The sequence below is a fragment of the Lipotes vexillifer genome, unplaced genomic scaffold, assembly GCF_000442215.2.
Source record: "Lipotes vexillifer unplaced genomic scaffold, Lipotes_vexillifer_v1.1 scaffold818, whole genome shotgun sequence".
NCBI lineage: Eukaryota > Metazoa > Chordata > Mammalia > Artiodactyla > Lipotidae > Lipotes > Lipotes vexillifer.
The window spans coordinates 1,595,459-1,611,416 of NW_006771890.1; the positions used below are offsets into that span (position 1 = coordinate 1,595,459).

General features: G+C 40.1%; 1 protein-coding gene across 1 annotated transcript in view; it reads left to right on the forward strand.

The window, feature by feature from the left end:
* CACNA2D3 (calcium voltage-gated channel auxiliary subunit alpha2delta 3) overlaps positions 1–15,958 on the forward strand; it is a gene marked incomplete at its 3' end in the record, with an annotated part of 652,765 nt that overhangs the window by 527,003 nt on the left and 109,804 nt on the right. The gene's annotated exons all lie outside the window — the stretch shown is intronic.

Consider the following 15,958-nt stretch of genomic DNA (forward strand, 5'->3'; position numbering starts at 1 on the left):
CGCCCTCCATTCCCTGCTGCTCTTCTGGCAGCTGCAGGCAGATACAGGGCAGGAGCAGCATGTGGGAACCCATCTTGGGGGACAGCAAAGCAGCCTGCACCCCCACACACACAGCCTTAAAGTACACAGTGGGACCATGGAAATACAAACTGGTCAGGAAGGGGTAGCCCATCCCCAGGAGAAATCACCCTGAGTGGAGATGGGTGTTAAGCTAAAGAACCATCTCTGGTTGCCAGGGAGTCCTTGGACTTTTATCATGTTCAGAGTCTGACCCAGTTTGGTTTAGAATCATGGAAGTGAAATAACTAAGCCACCCCATTTGTGTCGGCACCATACTAACAGTAATAACAGAGCAACGACAGTGATGGTTTCATCTCTTCCTCATATGTGTGGTTGAGTAAGGCCGGGGAAGAGGAGAGGAGGAGGGCAGCCAGCCAGGGACGGACTGATCCAGGCACCCAGTGGTTCTGTGTACAAACCCTGAACAGCCACTTGGGTCTGCCATCTTATTTGTTTCATCAGTGTAAAAAATATAAAACAGAGTCTCTATGGGACTAACACCTGGATAAACAGACAGATCAGTAGAGTAGAAGGTCCAAGGAAAAGACCCACCTACATATGGAAATTTAGTTTGTGATAAAGGTGGCATCTCAAATCAGTAGGGCTAGGATGGGCTTTGTAATAAATGCTTTTGGGAAAACTAGATAGCTATTTAGAAAAAGATAAAATTAGTTATTTTCTTCACATCACACTGGAGAAAAATATCCAAGGGGATCAGAGACCTAAAGTGTAAACAATGAAGGCATATAAGCACTAGAACAAAATCTAGTGAATTCCTCTATAACCTGAGTCCAGAGAATGGCTTTCTAACAATGACTCCAAAATCCAGATGCAATATAAATAAAAATAGGTTTGACTACTTAAAATATAAACAAAACAAAACCCAACTTTTATAAGTAAAAAAAATCAAGCACAGTCAAAAAGAAGAAAACTCAAAAAGCAAATGGTAAAATAGGAGAAATATGCAACATATAGCACACATAAAGAACTAATAATCCTAATATATAAAGAACTTTCAAAAATTAAGGGGGAAACTCCAAAATTCCTGTAGAAAAAAATGAGCAAAAGACATGAGCAGACAGTTCACACAAAAATAATAAAAATGGTTTTTAAACATTTGAAATATGTACAACTTCACACATTGTAAGAAAAATGCAAATTAAAGTATGGTTTGAGATACCATTTCTCTCACCTATTAGAGTGGCAGAAATGAAAAGCTTAACTTTGTTGGTGAGGCTGTGGGAAAGGGACACTTGTACATGCTTGTAGGAAGACAGAATGGGGTATGGGAAGGGGAAATGTGCATTTACCCTTTGACCCAGAAATTCTACTTCTAGCAATTAACCCTGAAGATAAACCTCCAAAAATCCAAAAATACATACGCACAAGTTTGTTCACTGCAGAATTGCTTGTCATTTCAAAATATTGAAAGTTACCTAAATCCCCAACCATAAGAGATCAATTGGATAAACTGTGGTACGTGGATGTAATGGAGTCTTAATGTTAAAAACAAACAAACAAAAAGCCTGGAATATTTTGTGCCAGACAGTAACGAAGCACTCAAAACCATGAGGTCACGTCAAAAGGCCCAAGAATCAACCTGAAGGGGTTCTCACTGGTCAACTCTGGGACAGTTTGAGCCTCAAAATTAAATAGAAGAGTAATGGACTATAACTTGAATAAAACAAATCAATGTGTTCTAAATAAGTACACAAATCTCAAACAGATGGACTAAACAGATGATGAAATGGATGGGAAGGAGTGCAGTGTGCAGTGGGCAATGGGATGCTGCCTGGTGGGTGTGGAGGGAGGGAGTCATGAGATGGAAAATCACCAGTGGGCAACCATTTTAGTAGAGATTGATTAGGGTGAAGGTCATCCATGGATGCTAAATCTAGGGGGGAATTTTGATGATGAGCAGGATATTTTCATGGTCTCAAAGTGCTTCCCTAGAGATTTTTGACTAGTTAGGAGAAAAAAATTAAAAAAAATAGTAACTATCCAGTGGGAGAATCCAAAAAAATCTTGAGCGGGTCTTCAAAATTAGTGTCACTAATGAGAAGCAGATGGACATTGTGTGCCTTTGGTGAAGGACACATCATACGTTTAGAGTGTCCTGGCTGGGGTTACATAACCTGAAAATCATGGGGAGGAAGAGAATAAAGCTTTGTATCAATGTAGCATCTTGCTTTAGGTAATGCTAATCATTTAAATAAATTGTTCTAGATTTGCTAACCACATACATACATATTTACACACACATATATATGTTTATATATGGGTGGCAGTTACAAGAGAGGGAAAACCCATTGCTACTGCAGCTTTTTCACTAAAGAACTGACAGCAATAGTTAAGAAAATGGTCTGAAAGCAGCTCTGGGCAAATGGTGCAGAGGCATTGTCTTTGAAGTCTTGTGCTTCATCTTAAACATTTACATGAAATTTTCATTCTGTGCCATAATCATCTTTACTTACTTTAAAATAAAATAACGCTTTAAGTGGCTCATTATTAATTAAAATGGTAGATCAAGATGACAGAGCTCATTTATTCTACCTCTTCAAGAACCTTTTGATGCACATAAAACTAAACCCCCAGAATATGTTTGTCCCTGAAATGATAGCTCAGCACTGCCTCTGTGTTGTATCTTTGCAAATAGCCCTGATAAATAAATCCCCTAGTAGAATGTTCTGAGGGTTCTTTCTCTTCTTGGTGGTGCTGAGAAACCTGTTGGGTTAGGAAGGATTGGGGATTCCATCTTCCTCTTTCATAGGCCTGTTAGGTGAGGAGAAGGCAGCTACTGCTCCAACAGGTGCCTCACTGGCCAGGAAGCAGCACCCCTTCAAACTCGTCATCTGGGCCTGTATCTACCAGGGCAAGGGCAAAAGCCCCCTGTTATTTATATGGAAACAAAATTGGAATCATTTGCTAAACTCTTCTGCAGAGTCTAAATTCTAAGATGAGGCCACCAACTTCAGCACCACCCAGAAGATGAAGAAGGTATGGGAATCAGCAATTCCAAGTTCATGACCATCCTGACACATCCAGGACAGTCCAAACCCAGGATTGCCCTAATGTGTCCCACCTTGCAATAATTAAAGAGACCAAACTCAGGAGCATTTGGCACTGGAAATGGTGACCCCATTTTAATAATACCCTGGTAGGGTTGGCAGCTGTGGAATTTTTTTGATATTTGAACATATTTATAATCTACCTTAGCAACTTCTTTAGAGTCTTTCCAAGGCATTTATTCACATAGTTGCAGAAGTAACAACTTCCTTTTTATATTCATAATTTACAGATTTAAATAATGTTTAATTAATTTATACCATTATGATAAAATTACAACTGCTGTTCATCATAACATTTCTGATGACCAGTGATTACTCCAGGAGCCTGGTTCTCCTTGTGACATTGTAGTCTGAATGTGCCTTTGATTCCTTTAGGACTTGTGACCCTACTGATTTATATCATTTCTACCAAATACTATGGAAGTAGGTACTAGTTGATTATGTAGTAAATTTGGACACTCAATCCCACAAGTTTGCTTAATATGGTCCTAAAAGTCTTCTTTCTCCTGAGTTATCTGGTGGTAAATGCAAAAGGAATTCCTATTTACTTGACTCATCAGTTATTGTGGTTGAAAACCCAGCAGCAACAAATATAATAATATAATTGATTTAATACTTAAGTGAATAGCTTGTAATGACCTAAGAGTATAGTACTTTCCCTCTTTATTAATTATACATTAATTCATACAGTTCTGGGTCTGGACAAGATCAAGATAAAAGTTTGTGAACAGAAGCTGAGTTAGGATTTTTGCACATGAGAGTCCAGGGTTGTGTTTAATCCAGCTTGATCTAGAATCAAGACAGACAGAATTTTCCTTTCAGGGTCCATGCTCCCTGACTATTACTACCAGTCTGATTAAATATTCTGTTTCCTGCCTGGCTGTTCTATTCAATTTGCTCTCCTGGTGAATCCCAAATAAATGAATTAATGTTAACAGCATTAATTATGTTTAATCTAATAAGATTTCATGTATTAATTGACAAAACAGCGAACACCAGAATTCTGAAATTCATGGGCTTCTCATCTGAATACAAGTTGTGCTGCACAGTCATTATCTCTTAGGTGCAGAGCAAAAAATCATTAACAATGGAATTTGTTCTATTTTGTAAGCAAATGACTTAGGTTTTCCAGTTGGGTCCTAATCATCTTGGGAATGCTACCCAACTTGGTATGCAGAGTAGAACATGCATCAGACTGTGGAAGCATCAGCATCCCTGATCAACCCCTCCAGGGGAGTTTGCACAGACCACAGTGACACGTAGAAGGGAAGCAAAGAAATCTTTTAGAAACAGCGGGAATGTGACCATTTAAAATAATGAGAATTCATTACCAAGCTCCCCTGCCCCTCCCCTCTGCTGGTAATACAATTCAGTACGAAATTTGTAGGAACTTTCAAACCAATTTAGTTGCATTTGCAAATTGGACGCGTATCCCTCCTCCTCACCCCCCACTAAGTCCAACTCGGAGAAAATGCTTTGCATATGATAAATTGCACATTTGTTTTGGTTTCCCATCTCAGAATGGCACCTAGGCCATTTAGGAGTCGTTTGGGTGATTGTTTTGGGCTACAACATCTTACTGCCTAGAAGCAATTACTCAGGGGGTTGAAGCCATCATAAGGAAGTTGTTGGGGCTTGGAAGCTGAATTTACAGTATTTTCCCCAAGACACCACTGCATATCAAAGAAGTTCAAATCGTCAAAACAAAAAGACACTCTTAAAGAGAAACATAAACCATCCTGCTGGGTTGTGGAACAGAGAATGCCATCTGCATTACATGGCATGGAGGAAACTGATTATGCTGGGACCTCTATTTCATAGCAGATGGGTTCATTAAATTTAATAGCCTCCAGAGCCTTTAGAAACCGTGTTAAGAACATGCGGAGCATGCTGTGACACTTCACTTCTGACCCTGCAGTCATTATAACTCTGGCATAGACCATAAATATTACAGTACTTTATTTCCATTGAAACAGATTACTATTATAATTATTTTTTTGCCAGGAGATGGTGATGTTAAAAATTGGTACATTCTTGATTTCAGGTACTATTTCTATTCATCCAAATATTTTCCTCTTCCATTTGATTCTAGACTTCAGTATTAAATAGGATTTTTTTTAGCTCAACCATTTTTTTTTCTACTTTGAGTTGGTGTTACAAAACTATGAATCAAAGGTATAAAATTATTTTCTTTAGGAAAGTTGAGATGTTCTAACACCCTGTGTCGATGACTGTCACTAGTAGAAAAGTTTAGGGCTGAAAATGAAAAAAATTTTTTTTAGATTTCAGGTGGGTTTTTTTTTTAGATTTTTAGATTTATTGTTGTTTCTGCTATTATGGTATAGTAATTTCCAACTATCTATAATAAAAGGACAGCTTCTAGAAATAGATAAGCCCTTAAAAAATAAAATCACTAAGCCTAAATAATAATTTAGCATGATAGATTGTTCAGCAGTCTTTGTTTACAAGTGACAGTACCCAACTCAAAGTAGCAAAGGTCAGAAAGGGAATTTGTTGACCTGCAAGCAAGATATCTGTGTAGTTCTCTCTTGAGGCATGACTAGATTTAGGGATCAATCCCATTTATTTTGGCTTGTTCCTTGATTCTTGTATGCTTATTCCCAGCAGACTGTCTCTACTGAATGGCAAAGATGGTCTCTACCATCCACTAACTTTCATTATCTTTATAGCCCTTTCCCTTCCAGCATCTATGTCAAGTCTGTGATAGGCTGTTTGAGTCACAGCCCCATACTGAGAGGTGACATGGTGCTGCTAACTGATGGTCTGAATCTCACAGAATGGGGAAGAAACCAGTCCCAAAGGGCACTGTTACTGGAAGGACTGAGAAGTAACAGAGTTCTGCATACAACTTGCTTGTAGAAGCCAAAACTAATCCATGCCCAAGATCGTGTTTCCCATCGGTACGGTATTCATTATGGTACCATGCTTTTAGGCGCTGAAGCTTTTTATCTAGTCAAATGTTTCCATGGACTGTTGATGAAACAAACATATAGAAGCAGAGTACTCTTGTAGACATTGGGAGATGGAGGCATGGAACCCTGGTTGCTTGGCCACCTCCTGAATGCCTAGGGAAGCTCAGAAGCACTTTTTTGCTCCTCCCTGACCCTGCAGAGCCTAAGTAGTATACCGAGTAATTGTTGAGTCAATGTCTGAGAATGGCAAAATGGGATTCTCTGCTGTGGATTATGTACTGTGCCTTTACAACAAGATACTGGGTTGGGTTCGGTTAGGAAAGATTGGGAGGTTGTATCTGTGGTTGTATTAGAAAACCAAATTGTCTGTGCTTTTTTTCCTCAAATGCCTGCTGTATTTTTCATATTTTCTGGAGACCAGTTCTCCTGTCAATCCTCATTCATGGGTGAAACATGGTCTCCTCCAAGTCCTACTTTACATATGTCCCAGTTCAAACCCAACAGAGAACAGCTCAGTGTTTGTTTATCTGAGTTCATTTCTGAGCAAAGTACGTAACTTTCTAGTCCATGGTTCCTCTGAGGTCAGATGTCTACCCGTTATCCAATCAGCGAGGGCTGGGGAAAGGGCATGTGATAGAAACAGGTCAGCCAAGGCTGTGAATAGCAGATTCTGTAAGAAAGAGGTGTGGGTAGGAAGAAATGACTGGAGTCTCAAGGAGTTGGCATTTCTAGATTTCTGTCTTTCCATCTAAGGCTTCTGTAAGTTGCATCCCCAGCTGGGCTCTAATACTAACTCTTGGGAGCATGTCTTCTTTCCTCTTTTATTCCTAGGCTCATGGCTTCCTTTTAGCCCAAGTTGCCCAAACAAGTGACCCCCAGTCCTCTCCTTGCCTCCCAAATCTTTGATCCTGCCCTTCCTCCACCCACCATCCTGCTATGTGGGTGGTAGGAAGCCCTCTCCCTTGTGCCTTCTGAGAGCTAAGGGAGGTATTTTGGCCACCACAACCAAATCCGTACTGCTTTTTTCCCCCTTCATGGCCCAGATATTTAGGCAACTTAGATTCTCAGAGCTGATTCTCATGCTTTGACATGGTTTAAACTAAAATGAACACATTCCTCTTATTACCAGCATGAAGAACAATTAAAATAATCCCAGAAAGTCAGCCTGTGGTTTGATACCAGCTGCCAGTTTCTCCTGCTTTGCACAGGATTTTCCCCCTGTAAAAGATTTAATTCTTTCACTCTTAAAACTTAAGGCTTTTTGTACCAAATATAAATGTATTGTCTATGAGGCCATGCCTCAAAGATACTGTAGATAAGGGTATCTCAACGGACTTGGGCTCTTAAACTGCTGCTATTGAACAGTGGCAGACAACCACTCTTTTGCTTCCTCTTGCCATTAAAAATTATTCCTTCATGGCCTTTCAAATCTGCTTGTGAGTGATATGGCAACTGGGGGCTCCTTCAATCTTATTCTGCTGATGATACGTACTCCCGTTAGATGTCCAGACCAAGCATGAGGCTCTGTGCCAGTTCCTCAGGGGAAATTCTCTCTTGTTCTGAACAAAGAAAGGAAAAGCAAAGACAATAGTTTATTCAGGCAAAAGGAACATGTTTTCAAATCAATTTCTATTATGTTTAATCAAAAAATCTGGAACATCACCATCTTTGCTGGTGGATGGAAACAACTGTGAAGCACCCTTATAATTGATTTCTCTTCTGAAGTGATCAAATTAAAGGTGGCCTGAGATGAAGCAAAGCTGAGTACTCATCCCACAGTCTCTTTCTCTCCCACGGTTAAGGAACATATGTTTCCATGGGAAGGATCCTTCCTTTGAGAAGGACAGGATTCAAATGCCCTGCTTGTTCATCAGTTGACCTCTCGTGGTGTTCCAATGGGAGAGATTAGTGGGCAGGACTGTCCTCACACCTTACCCACTATTAAAATACAAAGGGACTTTTAAAAAAGGTTTTGGCACTGTCAGATTTATATTTGGCTGTGGGTATATAATGAGTATTCAGGAAGTCCTTAAAAATAATCCCTTATACTTGTTTTGCATTTCCTGGCTTTCAATATGCTTTCCTGTTTATTGCCTCCAAGTGTCTTATCAACAGAGCTCCACCATCGCCGACCTCTCTCCCTCCCTCTCAAAACATCAGCCATGCTCGTAGCCTTTTTGTTGCTTGAACACCCCCAAACTTTCTCCCTCCTCTGGGCTTTTGAACAATCTTCTTCTGAACTGGAAAGACTGCCCTCCCATTCTGCTCCTTTACCGGGGGCGGGGGGAGAATTATTCCCATTTGCTATGTCTCAGCTAAAATGTCACCCCTCACATGCCTATTGACTTTCTATTTCAGATCCCTATTTCCTTCATAGAAAATATGATCATTTATAATTATTATAATTATTTCAATTAAGTACTTATTTTTTCCCTCTTTAAAAATCTTTTTTTTTTCTTTTTTTTTGGTTTGTCCCAATGATAATGTAAGGAACAGGGCAAAGTCTGTCTTGTATCCCCACAATCTAGCACTCTGCCTGGCACACAGTACCACACACTCAATATTAGCTCAGGGAAGCTAAGTGGTTTGTTTTTAGTCATATCACCAATCTCTTTTTACTACTCACTGGACTTTGTTTCTCCCATTCTGCACTACATGTCTCCTTAAAAAGTACAATGAGGTGCCAAGAATTAGGGAAGAAATAATAAAGAATATTGACTGCAAAGTAGATGGTGGTACCAAGGTAGAGTTTAAAATATTGTTCCCGAAATGCAACTGTCATATTTGTCTTTCCTTTTGAATACCTAGTTGAATGATCAAGTTTAGGTCTGAAGCAACTGGTTTTTCTGAATGCCAACTTCAACTACTCAGTGGCAGTCACTGATTTCAGATGGAAGAACAGGGAACTTCAGGGAGTGGACCAGATTTCTGCAGTGCTCCTTTTTTATGTATGTTGTTAAAAGCGATATGTTGGGGAAAGGGCTGATTGCTTGAGGCATATTGTTTATACTACATTACTTAGGTCTGATGGAAAAGTTCCTAACGGTGGTTTTCTTGCTAAAGATATGGTTTATAGATGAAGAGTGGAATGTGATTTTTTTGGTAGGGCATCATAATAATTTAGGTGGATTCCAAGGAAACTTGATATTGGGAGAGGTCGGGAAAAATATTCACGTCCATGGAAATTCTTTAGCATTAGCACTCAATTCTCCATCAAAATATAAATACTGTCTGCTTTAAATTACTGTCCTGATTCAGGCCAAGTTAATTACGCTGGCCCAGACTGGAAAGGAAAATTCCCAGAAAGTCTGATATGATAGAATGGTGGTGTGTTTTCTGAAGATGCTGAGAAATGCTTAATGAATTAGTGTTTCAATATAACTTTTGCAACAGAATACTAAGGGAATGAGAGGGAAAAAAAAATCGTAGATTTTTGGCAGCTGTTCGCCATCATAGCACTTGACAATCTGCTTCTTATTTAGTTTTCTGTTACGCGAAAGCATGGAATTCTCAAGTTAAGAAATATTGATCACTGCATGACAATACGTATGTAAAAAACGGTATTGTGTTGATAAAGCTCTCCTTTTAAAGTGAGATTACTGATTATTTGGTTATTAAAATGTGTGGGTCATTTTACTTCGAAAATAATGTTGCTTTGTTAAACATAAGTTATTTAAAGGTTAAAATAATCTTAATTTTAATTATTAATATTATTAAGAACAGATTTTTCAACCAAGTATAACTGAATGCAAACAAGAACAAACTTGGAAAAGAAAATTGGTGGCTGGGAATGCAGAAATGTGTTGAGGGTTGTATCTTGGCCACAATAGATAGGTTCACAGCAGCCCTTTGCTATATTGGCAGAACCATACATTTTTGAAGGTCTGTTGATTTCCCCAGACTTCATGGAATCTAGACCAAGTTTGTCAATTCCCCATTTTTCTTGCCATGATAAGCCAACCTAGGGGCTGTATGAGGAGCACTCAGAGTGTATGGACTTTATGGCCCTTGTTGGGGAGGGATACATTTTCCTTCTTTAGGTTCTTCTGGCTGGTCTAAGAATTAAATTGACATGAGACAGATTAACAGGAGAAAATCAAACAAAAGTTTAATAACAGGGTTACGTGGGAGAGGAAAACTGAATAACTTACCCAAATGGCCGAAATCCTCACCTTAAATATCATCTTCAACTAAAGACAAAAGAGGATGTTGGGGGTAGTGGTTTGGGATTTCAAAGGGGAGGAAAGCAAGTGACATGGAGATGGAAAAACAAACAAATGTTAAATGTTAGGTGGGCCATGCAGAGACAATGGGACACAGAATAGACTGATCTTTTAAGAGTTTCCCTTACCACACCTAGTCCATATCTTTGCAAGCATCTCCAATGATAGCTCTCTTCTGGGAACAGGTCCTCTGTCTAAATTCTTTTAGGCAGTTAGGGCGAAAGTCAGAGTTTCTTTCTGAGTCATTTGGGGCTTGAGGTTTTTCAGCTCAAAATAATCCACATGCCAAAGAGACATTTTAGCATGGCAAGTTTTGCTCCCCTACACCCTCTTATCCAGCCGTATTGCTCCTTCTCTGTAGTTGTTAGCAAATAGGATCATCTACTCTGATCATATTTGTTGTAGAGATACCTGTGGAACCAGGTGTTTGGTTACCTAGTTCATTGACTAGACACCTACTAAGCTGAGGGTCAGTCCGTATACTGAGCACTAGGGTGTCACATCTTTCATTTTTAGGAAATACGGTTTAAGTCCCTTCAGCGAACAATCCAAGCCAATTAGGTAATTTAAAATTATTAGATTATTTTTGGTAGTGATTGGCAGCCTCCAACATTTAGGGGCAAGGGCTATCTGTCCTTTCACTCACAATCTACCAGGCTATGGTGAAAACAAGTCTCAGGCAATTCTGCCATCCATGGGAACATTTTTTAGAAGCATGCACAAAAGCCAACCAACTTCTGAAAGTTCAAGCCCCAGCTCTCTATCCTTTTAGGTGGTCTGATGGCATCTTGCATCAGAACAAATGCATTATTTGCAGGAGTCAGTTTAACATTCTATTTGGAGTCAGGTGACCAGGAAGCAGGAGTCAGCAATTGGAGGCAAGACTGTTTAACAATCAGGCCTGGGGCACTATTCCTAAAGACAGAGGCCACTGAGCTCACAGAGCCTTTATGTGGGTTCATGCAGAGAAAGGTGGGGCCTCTGCAGTCTATGGAACCAATCCACAAAGAATGGATACCTCCAATTTACCAATGAAAATCATTTCTAATGCCCATTATGGTAATTGACAAAACCTCTGGTGTTAGTCAGAGATAAATAACTGTAGCATACGCTGCCTTTTGCTTAAATACTAGCTGGAATATGTATTCCTGATTAGGGCAATTGACTACCTCTGAGATATAGATTGCAATGAGCATACACATTTATATCACACCATCTATGCTGAAGTATTCTACAGTAAGTTATACACCACATAACAATTGTATATTATATACAATCAGCGTTTCTTCTTTGTGAAATGGGAATAATAATGGTGCTGATCTCATAGAGTGAAGATTAAAAATGATAAGACTGCTTAGTACCATGTCAGGCACATAGCAAGTATTCCATAAATGCTCATCATTATTATCTAGAAATTCCAAATAACATTATTGTTCCATACATAGAGTCTCATGGAATGAACTCTGCCTTAGTTTTATTTTAGACTTGCCAAATTCTGACATTCTCCAAAAGAAAGGGGGAGACAGTTAGTCGTGCATTTATTTCCCTTCCCAGCAGAAGGGCATCCATGAGTTGCCTTTGCTCTTTGCAGCCACATGCCTACTCTAAGTGGTGTGTCCAGCTTGTCCTGCCTGGAAGCTCCATTCCATACTTGGGAATGAGAGAGAAAAAAATAAAGTGGTCTACATGCCATTGCCCCTCATTGTCTCAGAAGTCTTTATAACTGTGTCATTTAGAAACAACTAGAGTAAGAAGTAATTACAGTGCCAGAATCTCATGCTATGGCCGGCATGTATGAATCAAGAAGCTTAGAAGGAAAAGCTGAGCTGAGAAAACTAATGGTGATATTCAGAAGCATCCTTCCCAACAGTGCAGTTAGCTAGGCCTCATTTGAGCAGCACAGTAAGAATAACCAGAATGCTAGAGCCATCGGTTTAGGGCAATTAAAATGCACCCCAGACCCTGTACTAAGTGCTTTTGCATCCCTGTCAGGTGGGCCTTATCTCCATTCTCCAAATGAGGAAGCCTAGGCTTAGGGAGGTTGAGGAATGTGCCCAAGGAGATGGGATAATTAGTGGAACAAATACGATTCAACCCTAGGTTGGTTGCCTGCTTGGGTGTGAGGCCTGTTCTCTCCCATTGGGCATGGGAGGGTGTCTCACATTTATGTATGTGCTGTCATGAGGAGCTAGCCCCACTGGCTACATTACAGATGCCAAAGTCTTTAAAATTCCTAATGTGAGATTAGAAATGTCCTTCCCATTCCCACAAGCCTGAGTTACATTGCTTCTACTGAATTTTGAAAAACTCACGGAACTGCTTTGGGATATGAAGACAGGGAGCCTGACTTATCCTGAATTAGGTTCCGCATAGCATTGGCAACCCAAGATAGGAAACTTTAAATTTTGTAACATGCATCTCTCACATGGAGAGTTCTCTGTGCTGTATTAAATGACAGAAGGAAAACTCAGCTCATCACACTTGTAAAAGAAACCGCAGCATTCCTGGGTTTAAATCTGGAGTCATAACAATTCTATCTGATGGGCTTTTAAATATCCTGGAATTTGCATTTTGAATGTGTTATACATCACAAAAGGATTTTGATGGTGTTATCACAGCAAACACTGTAATCACATCCTGTAATTTATATAATGCCAACTGCTGTCACTATGTCAAAAATCATGATATGCTATTCCTGATCTATATAGCTTCTCTCCTGAAGGAAATTGAGGGTCCTGAATCAGACTCCTTAGAGGCATTACTAATGACTTTGAATGGAAAGTCTGGCCACCTTGTTGGGTAGTCAGGCAAGCCAAGCAGTGAGTTAATAAGTAGATCAAAACTTCAGATACAAAATTGAACTAGACAAGGTGTCCTGAAGGCAGGCCATAACAGGGTGTTTGAACCTTGGGATTTAGGAAGCTGAGCAATCTAGGAGACCCTACGTTGCCCAGAGCAGCAGGATCTGTGGTTCATGCTGGAGGCCTTCCAGGAGGCTGTCTAATTAACCTTGGGGCTAAGAGTTTGTCTCTCTCAGACCTTGCCTCTGGTCTGAATCTTTGCTCACAGACTGCTTTGGATGGGGCCAGGAGGCAAAGCAGTGACCTCATCAGGCATTTCTTTTCTGAACTCTGCTTTTTCTAACCCTCTCAAATCAACTTTAAGTTCTTTTTCTTTTTTAAGGCAAGATGACCACATTTAACCTCTTCCCTCCCTGCCCAATCACTGCCAAATGTTCCCCTCCAAATCAAAACTCCTCAGGAAAGATTTGGGACCATTAGGAAATGAAAGAGAGGCCCCAGGGCAGAGCCTGGGATGAAAGCGTGCCGAACAAAATTGTTCTGTATAAGAAAATGGGACAAATGAAAAAGCAGACGTGCTTCCTGAGAGAAGAAGGAGGACAGCAGCCTTAGCAAGAGGGTAGGGGCCTGACCTCAGAAGCGCAAAGGAATTTAAGGTCTTTTCAAGGGCAGGGATAACTCTTATTTTATTTTATGTTATTTTCTCTGCTGCAGTGTAACGTCCCATGTTTTACCAAAAGTCCATTACATTTTCTCAGGCCTCAGAGAAATTTTGAAGGGAAACTGTGGGAATTTTTTAGTTTTCTACATCTGTATACTCCCGGGAAGGGAATGAGGGGTTGTGCACGTAGGATGGTGAGGTAGTCCACAAATAGAACGAATCCAGCAGGAGCAGGAGCTCAGAACAAGGGTGGCTGGAATCCAGAAGCACTCTCTTTCCCTAGGACTCCAGCAGCACCAAGCAGCTTCCCTGAATATGAGATGGGTCTGGGTCAGGTGTATCTAAGTCCCACTGTTAGTATCTTGGCTGAAATGTATGTTTCTACCAGAAGTTCAGTAGGTTACAAAATGTACAGAAAGGGTCAGGAGATATTACTTTCAGTTTTCTATCTCGTACCATGTTATATAACATCTGCTCCTCAGTTTCTCCACCTGAGAAATGGGGAGATTGTTTGAGATCAGGACATCTCAAAATCTGACATCCAGCCATGTGTGAATTTCAAGCAGTCTGAGATCCCTCCCACCAAAACCTGTCCACAAACATGTATGATTTCTCCATCATTTCCCCATAGTGTTAAGAACCACTGGACTAGATCTCTAAGGCTTATCAGTCTAGCTATATAGGCCTGTTTTTGTCTTGTTTCGTTGTAAATTGTTTCACGTTATCTACTTAAATGGCAAGTAAAACACATTTATCATTTCCTGTAGGGATGTGCAGAAGCCAGCAAGCCCAAATGCAGATCCTGCATTGCATGTCTCATTATACAGCAATGTCATTGACAGGAGATAGGCCCACTGAAGACAGCCCTGGTTGATACCAAAGAACAGTGGCCCAGAATATCCAGTGAACCCTGTGATTCCTTATTCTTGGCAAGTGAGGCAAACACCTATGTCACTGGGTTTGAGATACAAGTCCTTTTGATTCCGTTCCCAAAGTATATCTCAAATCTTCTCCCTTCTCGCCATTTGTAATGTGCCATCCACCCTCTACCCTGACTAGACCATGCCTTTGGACTCCTAATTGGTCTTCTGGTTTCACTCTTCTACCTCTGGGTTTCTCCCTATCTTTCTTTCAGTTCCTTGGAGGTGAGCACCCAGCCAACATCTGCCATTGGGGCCATCACTTGTTTCCTGGCTGACTCTTATTTAATCTTTGGGTCTTAAATTACAAACCCCTTCCATGACTTCCCAAATAGAAAGGGACCACCTACTACTCTCTCATAGAATCGGTTCTTGTGCTAGGTAGCACTTAGCCAGCTTATTGTTGCATATTGCTTGGACTAATTTTAAGATTATGTCTCTCTGGCTTACTCTAACTTATACATGGTAGTGACTTTTTTTTTTTTTTTTTTTTTGCCATTGTATTCACCATATCCAACACAGTACCACACAAATAGTAGGATGGGTAAATTAATGGTATATAGGAAAGGAAACTTATTCCTCTGTCCTCTTAAGTTTAATGATATAGGCCCTGCAAATTAAACTGACAAAAAATGAACTACCCGGAAAAAATGTTTAGTATGTGTGCATATGGAGGTCTTCATAGAAAAGAAGTAAAGAATCAAAGAGGCAGTTAGATCTGGGTATGGGAGAATGGGATGGGATTTGTATATACCATTTTAACAAAGAGAGATAAATTTGTGGAGAAGTGACAAGACAAAGGAAAATGTGTTTGGGCTTCTAGGGGTGGTAAAGTATGGGAAGGTAAATATACAGGGGAACACTAATGGAATGGAAGGGTTACTTTAGTAAGGTTTATTTTGCAGACTCAATCTCATGAAGTCTCTGAGGTGATAAGAGCATTTACCATGATTAAGAGTTGTTTTCCTATTCCTGGTATGGGAGAAGGAATGGGGGGACACGTTCACAAAAGGAAATTTATACCCTGCCTTTAGACAGAAAGAGGGAGGGTACAGAGCTTTTCCTGCATCTCATCTGCTGTTTCTTAATTGCCTTCAGCTCAAGATAATCCATATGCCAAAGTATCATATTCCAGGGTGGTATACTCTGATCCCCTTGATAAAATAGGTAAAATAGTCTCCACTTGAAGGAACGTGATTTGATTCTTGTCGTAGTTGAATCTATTTGCCTAACACTTATTCATTCTTAAAGTCTCTTTTTAAGTACTGCCTCCTCTGGGGACTCATTCCTGC